General features: G+C 37.1%; 1 protein-coding gene across 5 annotated transcripts in view; it reads right to left on the bottom strand.

The window, feature by feature from the left end:
• LOC149779584 (uncharacterized) overlaps positions 1-14,312 on the bottom strand; it is a 61,896-nt gene that overhangs the window by 25,287 nt on the left and 22,297 nt on the right. The window lies entirely within an intron of this gene.

The raw sequence follows: 14,312 nt of genomic DNA, 5'->3' as shown, positions 1-14,312 counted from the left end.
AATCGTGCGTGATGTCTTTTATAATCATATGCACCACCTTGAGTAAATTTACCTATAATTTTTCTACCGAGATCTTTTGCGGTTTTGAGTTTATTAGGAATATCGTCCTTAAACTCGCTGATAACTTCAGAATCTGACATGGGCAACCAAACTTTGGTCTGTGCATGATATGATATAATTGCCTCACTGACAACCAACGATGTCAGTATCATACAATCTAGCATATATCGCAACAAAACTATAGGTGCCCAACGTTTTTCACAAAAATGTCGACCAAACCAAACATAACAAATCTTGTGAAGATTTTCGTTAAGCTCGAATGATTCAATACAGGCGAATCCAGTCAGATCAAAATCAGGTAATGGTCCATTAATTGCCACCCGCGTCATCTCGTTTGTTGGGTGACCAAATCTTTCAAAGTACGTAGAACAATCTCCGTATCCCAGAAAACTTCCTGGATAACATGCAACCATATCAACCGAAATAACATCATTGTAATTGTATTTGGTATTCCATAATCCGCCATGTCCATATTCGACGCAACTTGCGCGTACGTCCTCGAGTAAATCAAATCGTGTTGGTTTCCATGAATTTCGTTCTCTGGCGAAATGAGCCGCAACAGATGGAACGGTAAAACAATTAGTTAGTAATTTGTCAGTATTTTCCGCGTGCTTGCACTGTAAAAACGTCGCAAGATTTTTCATCTCGTCATGGAGGGATTCTGTTCGATATATTTCACCGTTCGGTTTGACAAACTGATCAAATTCACCCTCCTCATTACTTTTGAATAACCATACCGATACAGGATCGGTTTTACTTATTTCGTTAATAAAATCAAACATATCTGTGTGGTAAAATCTAACAGTTCGATCACGTGGAAATATTGTTACTGCGTTAGTCCATGCGTGCGCGTTATGATCGATAATATTTATTGGAGCTCCTTTCGATTTATATTTCGACTGGTACAGTACTTCTCCCGTTATTGTCGCCACAGTTATTGGAAATTTTAATATTTTTCCTAACTCAGCAACATCTTTTATTGTAGCACCAGTATCCTTAACTGAATCAGCCCACGAGTTTATTTTTTCACGCCTTAAATCAGTTAATCCATTTCCACGCATCGCGTTTGTAAAGTGTTCTATTACTCGTTCAGCTACACAATTTAACCTTGAAAATTTCATCGGCGCTAGTTTATCAACGTTGGGTTTTTTATTTATCTCATAAATTCCATAAATAACCGCCGTTACAGGATATGCTCGCTCATAATACGGTTTATCAATACCTGTCAGTAGACCCGGTCTGGAATTTTTACTTAATATGATAGTTTTATTATTACCAAGGACAGGATCATATTTGTCACGGATAATCCAACTATCTGTTTCTGTTAATACAATAAATTTTACTCTGAAGAAATATTTTTGATTGCCCTCGTATTCAGCGATGTAGTTAATGATAGTTGCCGCTCGCTTGTCGTTCATTGTAGCGTCCGTGACAGTGTTGCGTATAATCTTGAACGTTGACCATGTATGAGATGCACCATCCGTGTAAAATTCCTTCTTGGCGTCGTGAATTTTCGAGATCAAACTTTTATTTTTCGGATCAACCAGATCTCGTACTGGCAAGTCAGAAGATAATCTGTCAAGGTTGAATTTATACTTAACAGGCCTAGTTTGGGATAATCTCACAAACTCGTTCATATAATTAAAACAAATATTTAAATAAAGAAAATTATATATATATATACAATGTCCCAATGCAGATGGTTGATGATCGGCTCAGTAAATCGATGCAACAAATCCTGTAGAAAGGAATTTTGTTGGATGCACTCACAAAACATACGACGAGGAAGTCTAGGACCAATACCATGTCTACGGTGTGGTATTGGAGTGCGAGGAAAGACAGAATTATGTGGGAAGTGCGGCGGAAAACGGTTCAGAGAACTTAAAAGATATTATGACAAAAAAAATAATAGCGGTGAAAACGCTATAAAATCCGTGAGGGATTATATATCAAGATTTCAGACAAACAATGATTTAAACATATAATATTAATATAATGGAGCAAAATATATTTGTCCCACATCCTGTCATAACAAACTATGAATCAAATATTAATGGTGTCATCAGACACTGCAAGTTGAAGAGACAAGTTGGTCATATTAATAATCATGGTTATCAAGCGTTCACATTCACATGCGAGGGGGGGGGGGAAAGGGTTATTTCTGTCATAGATTTGTGTATGAGTGTCATAATGGGATGATCAAAGACGGTCTTGTTATTGATCATATTGACGGGGACACTCAACATAACTCCCTACACAACCTTCGAGTTGTCACTCGAAGCGTGAACTCTGCATGTGGTAATACAGGAAGATGTAAGACAATCGGAAAGAGGGCGGTAATTTCTACAAACATAGAAACCGGTAAAGAAATTATGTTTCAGTCTATGAACGCGGCTGCGACATATTTTGATATTGACTCGCGTGTGGTAAAATACGTCGCAGAAAATATAACTAGATCTACTTTCTCGAAAAAATATAAGCAGAAAATTATCTTTAAGTATCAATAACTATCATCACCACATTATTAACTATCATCACCACATTATTAACTATCATCACCACATTGAATTAATTTTTTAATTTATGTCACAGTAGGTCCTCCATACACTACTGAATTTTTGATTATATAAGGGGAGATTACTTTGTAATATATAGTTTTCTTCGTAGATGGTTGGTTTTTATGATCGTAATTAGTCAGTTTAACTAATTACATCGTAACTAATTACATCGTAACTAATTACTCGTAGAAGTATTATTTATGTTTTTTAAATATTTTCCCATCATACAACAGATAATGTTATTGATCCGTAGGAAGCTGTGTGTGAAACAGAAACCGTTTGTCATTGTAATTGACCTGCAGTTGTGTGTTCACTGAACTTACATTCTGGAAAGTTCTTTGACTGGTGCATTAATGCCACCGTTATTATTGATTTTCGGTCTGCTTAAGAAACCAGCTACAAATACAGAAACTATTATTCAGAAACTGTTATAAATACAGAAACTGTTATTATTCAGAAACTGTTATAAATACAGAAACTGTTATTATCCAGAAACCGCTACAAATACAGAAACTGTTAAATACAGAAACTGTTATTATTCAGAAACCGCTGTTTACTGTAAATATTGGTTCCTTAGCTATATATTAACTTCCGAAACATATGTTCGTAACAATGTTTGATAGCTCGATCAGTATGGTATTGGACTGTGGCGCTCGCGGTCCAGGATCGAATCCCATGGCTGACAATTTGTCGGCGGTGCGCATAATTGCGATTTTTATAATATGGGGGGGAACCGCAAAACCCCCCCCGCTCAGCAAAATTCACAAACCACAATATTGACTTGTGGTTGATACATATTTTCGTATCACCCACTGGATTAATTATTGTGGGTGTGATTTTGCTGAGCGTATATGTTTGTACTGTCCTTAGTTAGTGCCGTTTCATTCATAATCTGAGCTCGCTAATACACTCGATAGGGGCTCTTCATTCATTGTATATAACCATTTCATTGTATATAACCATTTCATTGTATATATGTTATATGTATGTCCGATAAACTTGGTAGATTGCGGTGGCAAGCTACGAGTTTAATGAGGACTGTGCTGTCCTTAGTTAGTGCCGTTTCATTCATAATCTGAGCTCGCTAATACACTCGATAGGGGCTCTTCATTCATTGTATATATGTTATATGTATATCCTCTAAGCTTGGTAGATTGCGGTGGCAAGCTACGAGTTTAATGAGGACTGTGCTGTCCTTGTGCTGTCCTTAGTTAGTGCCGTTTCATTCATAATCTGAGCTCGCTAATACACTCGATAGGGGCTCTTCATTCATTGTATATATGTTATATGTATATCCTCTAAACTTGGTAGATTGCGGTGGCAAGCTACGAGTTTAATGAGGGTTGTGCCGTCCTCCCTCTTGGGCCTCTAGACCGTTGTTTGGCGGGTTAGGGGCTCTCGTAGAGGGAATATTTGCCTAATGAACTTGGTAGATTGCGGTGGCAAGCTACGAGTTCTTGGCTGTGCTGTCCCTGAAACATCCCGACGAACTCGCTAATACACTCGATAGGTGTTCTAGGGATATTTTTTTTTATTTTAAAGATTTATATATTACATAATGAACCATGAAAATATCAATGATGTAATTGTCGCTATTAAAAAATTAAAAAAAGATGGAATTAATATATCTGATGAACTTAATCCTGAAAAAAATAGTTTCTGACTTTGAGATTTTACAAGAACGTAAAACCATGGGGACACACACACTATCATCTGAATACAGGCTCATGAAACGGATTCAATCGGCAATGTTTCAGTCGCTAGCTACCGTAGAAGATGATCATGTGAAGGAGTTCGTTCCTCTTTCTACAGCCGTAGAAAGAATTAAGTCGTTATTATCCCACGAGTATGAGGCAAAGAAAACGATTAGTACCCGTATAAGACTATTAAGAAAAATAATGTTAGATCGTGAAACGATCCAAGGTAACCCCGTTACTGGTGAAACGATCCAAAGTAGTAATTTTGAAGATGACTGAGATCTTTGATCAGAAATAATATTTCTGAATTTGATGGGTTAGTAATTTGTTTTTTTTTACTGAAATTTAACAAATTTGTACAAATTTCTTAATTTTGACTACCATTTACCCCATCAAAAGCATAAAATTGTACAAATTTCTTAATTTGAGTACCATTTACCCCATCAAAAACATAAAATTGTACAAATTTCTTAATTTTGACTACCATTTACCCCATCAAAAGCATAAAATTGTACAAATTTCTTAATTTTACAAATTATTTATTTCTGAATTAATTTATTTATTTACTGAATTAATTAATTTTTTTTTTACTAAAATCAAGAAAAATGCACAAATTACTTGATTCTGACGGGGTAGTTGGTAGTCAAAATCAAAGAAAAATGCACGAACTACTTGATTTCTGACGGGGTAGTTGGTAGTCAAAATCAGGAAAATTGAGCAATTTCGTTGTATTTTAGTAAAAAAAAAATAAAAATCTCAGTAAAAATAATATTATTAATAAATAAAATTAATTTATAATAAATAAAATTTGTTAGGAACAATTTGACAAGGTTAGAACTTTCTTGATTTTGACGGGGTAGTTGGTAGTCAAAATCAAGTAGTTCGTGCATTTTTATGTTTCTGAGGGGGTAGTTGGTAGTCAAAATCAAGTAGTTCGTGCATTTTTATGTTTCTGAGGGGGTAGTTGGTAGTCAAAATCAAGTAATTTGTACAATTTCAGTAAAAATCAGGAAAATTAATAAATATTATTTTTTTTTGTGATAGAAATTTTAATTTTACTTTCATCGACGAGCTTTTTTAGTTGCCTGGGCCGATTAATTTGTACCAAACACAAATTTGTGCCAGTAATAATAAAATATTTTTTTAAGTTGATCGAATTTGATTCTGATCTCCGTTACAAATGTTCTTCTAACTGTTAAGAAATCCTCGTGTGTAAAAACCCTCCATTACATGAAGATCTACGATAAAGTCTTACGACGGAAGTCTTACGACGGAAGTCTTTACGACTTTACATACAGATTTATCACAAGCTCTTCTTCACGTATGTCAATCAAGCGATTAAGGTGGTCTGTGAGTTTAAAATTGATTCGTGTTAACATATTATTGTGACACCGCAAATACACGGGATTAGTTGGTTCTTGCACGATTAAATTTCCAGGGGGAACTTGTGGTGTGAACGTGTATAGGATGTATCCTTGTTGAGCTTGATTTGATCTTCCGAGATCTATTTGATAGCTGCCATCGATTACGTCACAAACCAGATTGACCGCGACCGTCGATGTTATATTAACGATCCGCGGAGATACGTGTCTTCCGCCGCCGTGTGGATCATTATCATGTCTAAGAACAATTGGAGGTGGTGCTAGTTTTTTCCACGCATCGAGTATTTTAGGAAAAAACTCATCAATGACATCATTGATAGATTTTCTCAACTCGGTTACACTATACCCGGGAAATTTATAATTTGGTACATCGGCTTCTGTTAATTTATATTTTTCTAACCATGCTTTTGCATCAGAATTTTCAGGTGATTCTAAAAGAATAAGCATCTCCTGAACTATTCGGTTATTAATATATTCCATATCTGATATAAGCTGATTTAATATTTCTACACGCGTGATGATTTTTTCACGCGATGACGCTGATATGTCAAAAATATGTTCGTTAAAATATTGATTTAGTTGATCTAGTTGTTTTTTACACTGTTGATTGATTTCCTGAAAATATCTAATAATCGTTTCTCGATGAAAACCCCAATGAGGTCCTGTTTCTCCCGGATTTTTAAAAAACCATGCCTCAACTCCACCGAAGAAGACAAAATTGTGAAGCATTGATTTATTTTTTATAATACGTAGGTGTTCCCCGTATGATGGATTAATTTCATGATATGATTGTCTATCCGTGACATAATCAGACTTTTTCGGTTCTGGTGGTATCGGTGTTATCGGTGGTGATATTTCAGGCCATCCTAGCACGGATCTGATTGAAGATTGATAAATATCAACGGCATAATCAGGCGAGTTTATTTCAACCGTCGAGGACAACGTCGGCTCATGAACGTTTATTGATATTTTTGATTCTTTTCCTGTTATTGATTTTATTCTACGCGCAAATTCCTCACTGATTTGTTCGATCTCATAACTGCCGGTTGGTATTCCAACAACAACCCAGTCAGGTGTTCCATCGGGTTTGTTCTTGTTAGCAAATACAAGCGAATTATTTGCTGGTGTACCATTAAATGATTTTGATCTGATATTTGGCCAGCTGTAATATACTCGTAATTGTGCTAGTGCTATTTCTTTTACTGGAATTGCAGTAGGAAAATTAACACTAAATTCAGGATTAGTTGAACTTACCGAGATCATCGTTATCTTTGGCGGAGTTGTGTTGGTCACGATCTGCTGGAGTAATTCTGTCATTATTGATACTTGTATCTTTAATACCTTCATCGTATATTTTGGTTATCATTGAAAATTCGAAATCAGATATAATTCCATCACTGAGACTCGCTGATAACAACGAGGATAATTTCGAGTATGCTACCGTCGCTGTATGTAATTTTATTTTGTAATCGGATAATTTTTCATTCGTACAAGTACATATTTTTTTTTGTGATGATACTAAGCACACCTGCAATAGTTGTTGCTGCTGAAATACAAATAGTTACAGCTACTGGTGCCATCGTTGTCAACGCTGATAATATTACACCGGTTCCAGCAACAACAGCGGATACTGAATAAACAATCACATCAACGATAACCAATCGTCGTCGATATTTTTTTACTTTTACTGTATATTGATCAACTTGATCTTTTAGCGCAGCCTGCCATTCACGCGCTTGATTGTATCTGTATTGTGCACCGTCCATATATATTTTTATACAGTAACCAATTGAGGTGTTTCAGCTACAAATTCCAAACACCACCAGAAGGATGTTGCGGTTAATTTCTTGTCATCTGCTTCCAGAATAAATATTTCTTCGGTTCCGATATTTAATACAACAGATACAACCCCGGAAAACCTGTCTGTGGAATGACGCCATGGAAACGTTGTAAATATTTCAAATTTTGCAGCACTAAACACAGACAGCGTGTACACGCCAGTGACTGTTGCGGTATATTTGATAGTATTATTTTGCTGCGACCATGTTGCAAATCCCGATGATACCGTGCATACGATGTTTGTGATATGCCCGGGAGTTATTGCAGCTGGAATTTTAATCAAATTGGTTTTACCGACAATCTCAGGAATTCCTGCTACGACGTCTTGCTGTGTTTGTTTGATCGTGTCTAGGTTATTTTTGATATCAACGAGTTTCATGTCAATGGCGCGTGGAGTACCGAAGAATTTATCTATGGTATCATCGATTTTTTGAAAATTTCTTCGAAATCTTCCAAAAGCTCCTGCGTGAACGTCATACTCAGCACGTAACGTGGATAATTTACCGTCTACGGTGCCATAGTTGACATCGACGTATTTTTTTGTTGCTGCGTCTTCGTCAGATGTTGGATCTTTTAAAACTACTATTTTGTTCCCGTTCATGCTAAGTTCACCCGTCATTGTGTCACCGGTGTTTCTCACGCGATTAGCAACACTTTTTGCAATTTCATCTCTGATGGTTGCTAATGATACACTTGAATCTCTGATTTTGCCACTCTCAGTAAACACGGGAATATTATCTGTAACTGCACCAAGTACTCGCCGGACTATATCATTCCATTTGATATTGCTGGTTTTTAGTTTACCATATCGATCTTGAAAAATAATAACCTCATCTGGATCAACTCCAGCAAGGTTCATAATATCAGCGAGGTCATCTTTAGTCGCATACTTTGACAGATCAACGTCGGATTTTATTTTCTTAACGCGTGAAGATCTTCCGTAAATGTCAACCATTATAATAAGATCCGTTGTTTAAAATGCTTTACGCGCAACATATCGGTTGCTTGTATAATCGTGCACGACTTTATGTGGCGGCCTGGATGATTTTGATATAGCGTCGAGTACATTAATTACTTCACGGCCGCATATTGGCGGATCTGTCATTGTTTGTGTGGGTAGCGTTGAATACCAAACTTTGTAACCTCTAGTTGTTGCGTGGAGTGGTGCGACATACTTGATAAATTCAACAGGTGGAGCTAACCCGTACGAATCAAAATAAACAATTCCACGCGGGTCAACCGCGTATGATACCCAATGAGTACCAGGTCCGGAACGTTTGTCAAGATTAATAATACCTGTTTCTAGTTTGTTTGGTTGTTTCGGTAATTGATCTCGCATAAAAACACCTCTAAAGGCTTTTTATTTTTAATTTTTTAGCAGCATCAAGTAAATCAAAATTTGATGATGGAACGTTTAACGAAATGATCCTGGAAGCTTTAGGCCTCTCCCCCAACGAGATCCCGGTAATCTTAGACCGCGTCCCTTTTTTTTGTATCCCTGCCCTGTTGCTTTCTTTAGTGCCATTTCAGCGGCTGTTCCAACAGCACCTAACGCGGCCGCTTTTGCTACGGCTGGAGCAGCCGCAGCTATTAATGCCGGAATGGCCGCAAGAAGTGGAAATATACCACCCGTTTTAACCATGTCTTTGATGGCGCTCGGGGAGAGATGGAATTGAACTCCAGTTTTTGATTCTAGGGCTTTATTGAAATGTTTAATCTGATTATTTGTCAGCGATAATTTGTTTGGACCACCACTAATATGATCTCGTTTTAGTGATATTTAGTTCCGCATTTGTTGGCGGTTTTTGATTGAAGCTTTTTTACCTGACCCGGGGTCAGAGTAACATTAACATGACTATACGACATTTTTATATAAAATATATTTTTCTAAATAACACGATTAAAGATTTTCCACCGGTGCATCAACGACCCTCATTCGACCACTGCCACCTTCAAGTAACATGGCCTTGTCGCTAAGTATGACCGCGATCGCTCTGTAATCAACACCAGCAGTATTTAATGTTGCTTTGAGATGTATATCAACGACAGATTGTTTTGATAGATCAAGATGTTCTAATGAAAAATAATAAATCGGATACAATTTTTTAAAATCTAGTTGTGATATTTGCAACCCGGTATCAACATTTTGATCACGTCCCATAAATGACATCAAACGATGATATGCACGTCCTATGTGATTTAATGCATAATTTAGTTGTACATTTTCTGTTGGTTCCTGTTGTCCGTTTATCCGTAAAGAAATATCTGTGAGACCTAGTTGGTCAAATATCATATGAGAGTGAGTTTGTGAGTTTAAACGATCACGGTTCTGAAACGCAATAAAAATATGCCGTGGTGCAGAAACACCTTGTTGTGATGCTATATGCCATGTAAACTGACCGTTAACGTTAGTTTGCATACTGTCTGTGCTTGTTGTTAACCATGACAACAAGGATTTACCACCTGCATCCATGAAAGAAATTAATCGCTGTTCTTCTGCGATCGTTGGAGTCATTACCGGCATCCACAGTGAAAGTATCGATAATATTACTTTACCAGCGTCACCAACGGGTCTCCACAGAGCATCATTATCATCGTTCTTTCTTACAAGAACAACCGTGTGTCTAGCTCCAAAAATAACCTTTTTAACATTCCTGCAAAATCCAAAAATATGCGATAGTGGAATTGTACATGAAAAACCTCTATTGCCTCCTAGCAACATATTTCTACGTGCTGCAAATCCCAAGTTGAAATTTTCGATAGAACCATGAACTACTGGCCACATATCAACATCAGCGTTATCGGCAAAATTTCTTGGTCGTCTTATATTATACGGATCACTTTCAGGGTTATTGGTGTTATCTTTCACAAACATCATTGTGGGACCTGCTGATCTTGTATAATCATCAGAATATCTCGCCAGACCAATTATTGTTGTAGCAACGTCGACATCATTCTGAATTGATTCAATATTTTTTCCATCAATCATATATGTGGCGCCACTAAATAATGCTATGATCCCGTTGTTGACAAAACCAATTTTTACTGGATCCAAGTAATTAGTATCGTTTGTTCTTATAATTGTACCTTCTACCTCAAGAAAGGCATCAGCGGGTAAAAAGTATCTACTTGTGTCATGAACTTGTAGTTCAATTCTTCCACGTTGATCTGGTTGTTTTGCGTCATAGGAATAAAATTGATAATCACGTACCGATTCATCCTTAAGGACGGGTGCTTCCATGTCAAATGCTGTGTCGGATACGCGCTTGAACATTTTATTATAATTATTTTTCGTCTAACACGTTGATCACCGCCGCCGGAAAGTTCCACCTCGGGAAGTTCCACTTCCTGATATCAAACTTGAGATATTATTTCCAGATTCACCGAGTCCTTGATCTGCTAACGCCGCTAGTTTTTGATTTGCAGCCTGATTTATTATTTTACTTACGTCTGCAGGCATCACCTCAGTACTTGCCAGTTTCACCGGTGGTTGTTGTTTTCGTCGCAATAATCGTGCTAGTCTTTCTTTGATCGCCGAGAACGCCTTACCAGCAACATTGACAATTGCACCAGGAGCTTTATCACGAACAATATCAATAGCCTTCATCGATAATTGTTTTGCTACAGGTGCTACTTTTGGAGCTATCCTCGTGAATAATCCTCGAATGACATCACCAAGTCCATTTCCGTAAATAACACTATAGATTGGTAATCGTGAGTTTACCGCTCTAACCTGTGTGGGTTTACGATGATTATCATGCACAATCATCTTATTTTATTTACCATTTATCTAACAACTAGTCATCAACGAGCTCATCAATAAGTTCTCGGTAAACTCCGATATCCATGATACCACCTTGAAATAGTCGCCGACAAATATCAGCTGCTTCATTGGTTATTTCTGGTGAATTATTTCCGGCACGTTTTCCTCCTATGAGGACTTCTAACCGTGATACGTCATTGATGATATTATCAGGACATAAACCACGTCCTGTTTTAGGTTCATCTTGAGGTGTTTTAAATACTGGTGGTTGCATTACCGGAGTAAGTACTTCAGTGGTGGCCGGGGGTGATCCAGGTGGTGAATCTGTCGGTGTAAATGTCATTTTCGGTGCAGAAATTTTACGTAAAGGTGAAGGAATTTTCTTCGAGGGGGGTGATTTAAGTGACTCTTTAGCCTTTTTAATTTCCGACTTCAACCTTTGCTGTGGCGAAGAAGATTGTTGTTGTTCTATTTGTTGCAGAGGTGGAGGAAGCTGATACTGGAAGGACTCTTCTTGTTCTAGTTGTTCCCGTCTCTCTCTATAAAGTCTTTTTATTTCTTCTTTAAGTCCTTCAAATTCTGGACCTCTAGCTTGTTTTTTGTTGTAATATACGCGATATATCCATTTAATGAAATTATCATCATTTATTTTTTCATAACCGGGTTTTAAAATACTAGATTTATTAGATATACTATTTAATATTGCTTCAGGTAATTTCTCTCTTTCAGTTTTTCTAATTTCCTCAACAACTCCTTCTTTAAATTTTGCAATTAATTCTACGTTTTCTCCTGCTGGTTTGGATTTAGATGCAAGTTCTTTTCTCACATCGGCGACTTCAGTACGAAGTTCTTCAATGCCTTCAAGTATTTCCTCATCAACAGATGGAGGTTGAGCTGCAGCTATGCCAGTTGGAAGGTCTCGTAAAATCTTTTTTGTTTGTTTGGTTCTTCTTGCTGTTTTTTCAGCCTGCACCGCAGTTTGTTCTAATACCGGAAAAATACCCTTTTTCCTCTTCTCATCTTCCTCCGCAATATCTCCCCATATAGTTTTTTCAACAGCCGCCGCAGCTTTCTTAGTAGCTGCAGTGACGGGTTTAAATAGTTTTTTAGTGTCTTCTTCGTACTCAACTTTTGATTCTTGCTGCGCTTGCAGATTTTTTCTAAATGAGTCTCTGACAGGAAGAAATTTTTTAATTGTTTCTAATCGTTCTCGTGCTGTTCTTGCAGTATGAGATTCTGGATGTACCATTTTTATTATAACATAATAATTTAATTAATATCAGCAGAAGAAGAGCAGCAGAGAGGGTACCTACCAACGTTGGTCGTCAAAAAAATAAACAAGAAATAAATAAACACGTAGAGTACTTTATTTTTTCAGCTACTATTTCAAACTGAGGTTTTATTAGTACAATCGGTCATTGCAAAAATAAACATCTCAAGGAAAGTTCATTTGTAAAATCTGGACCTTTCTACGAGATGATTTTATTTGTTTGTTTTATTTGTTTTGTCGGAATTCTATGGTCTGTTCACCCTCTCTGCTGCTCGGGCGGAGTGAATGTCCCTCCGTATTTGGTTTTCGTTATCTAGGGGTTGACCGCCCTCGATGTTATTGCCCGGTTCGAGTAAATATAAATATAAGTGGTGAAACTTACAGCTGGAATAGATAGAGATCTGAGCAGGTATATAGAACAAACCAACACGAGCCCCCGTACATGTAAACAAACAATTTAATCAATTACATACAAACACTGTGAAAATTCATTACATCAGGAATGTACTCTGCTTCTAGAAATTTAACTTTCACCGAAATACAAAGAAAACGCAAATAGATTAAAATAAGATAGTCGATCTGTTACTGATAGATTTAGTTCATCATAGGATCGAGTGAACAATCGAAGTCAACGTCTTGTACGATTTCATAACCTGCTCGTCCTCAGTCTGTTTTTGCTTTCTCTGTCGCTGTTCAGACCCTTGGATCTCAGGATGATACTTTCTACCATCCGTCTCAGGACACTCTCAAAATACTTCTTCAGAAATTAATACGTCGCAGGGTTGCGTCACAGGATTATATGTCTCACTGCACTCTTCTCTATGCTTCTCCGTATAGGTCTCAGAATAACATCACTCATTCGTTCATACGTCTCTGGAGCTATTTTCTCCCTTTGCTGTCAACGTTTTCTCCCTCTAATCGGTAGATTAGTTCGTCGGTTCCTTTCGACATTCGTCCCCTTTTTGGACAACAGTTTTACGGAAATTTCTTGCAAATTCCCGGAGTCGTAACCTTTGGGTTTCCTCTTGTAGGAAAAGCTTAGACTGATTAAAATTCGATGCGGGCGATATTAAAACCTATGAAATTTTGTGTTGGAACACGCCCTCTCATTTAACGTACCAATCAGAATCAAATATCTCTGCCGCCTTTTTCCAGAGGCGCCAAAGTCAGGGTCAACTTGACCCTGGTAGTTTGAGTAACAGAGTTTCTGCATTCTCTCAATTGTGACAACTTTACCATGAAAATGAAGTTTTCCTTGTCCTAAAGTGTCCGCCTGGCTGCTGTATAAACAAATGTTTAATTAGGAACAGAATTCTCCCTCTAAAGGACATTACCGTACACGGTAGTATGGCGATATGATACGCGCTTGTCTCCATAAATCTAATTAATGGTTGTCTGGTCTCAGCTAATGTATTCTTGTTAGATCGACATAAAATTTGCCACTTCACATATATGAATACGGCTAAAACTGATTAGACAGACTGATCTTAAGAAAAGAATCAAGTCTTTGTTTACAAAATCCTCCTGTTCATAGATCCCCAACTGACCTATGTCGCAAAGGCATTTTCTGAAAATCTAATGGAAATTCCATATATTGTCAACAAGTTCGTTTCCAAAACATGCCAAACTCGTAAAACAGGTTAGAGCTTGAACTAAATTTTTAGTAAATATCTTTTAAAAAATAACATATGTCCGGTAGACTAAAAAATTATATCCTCATCCATAGGCAAGAGTCAAGCATAC

This window comes from Sinohyriopsis cumingii, chromosome 17 (genome assembly GCF_028554795.1).
Source record: "Sinohyriopsis cumingii isolate HCF-2022 chromosome 17, ASM2855479v2, whole genome shotgun sequence".
Classification (NCBI taxonomy): Eukaryota; Metazoa; Mollusca; class Bivalvia; order Unionida; family Unionidae; genus Sinohyriopsis; species Sinohyriopsis cumingii.
Note: the sequence above shows the minus strand (reverse complement) of the source record. Positions and strands in the feature narration are given on the sequence as shown.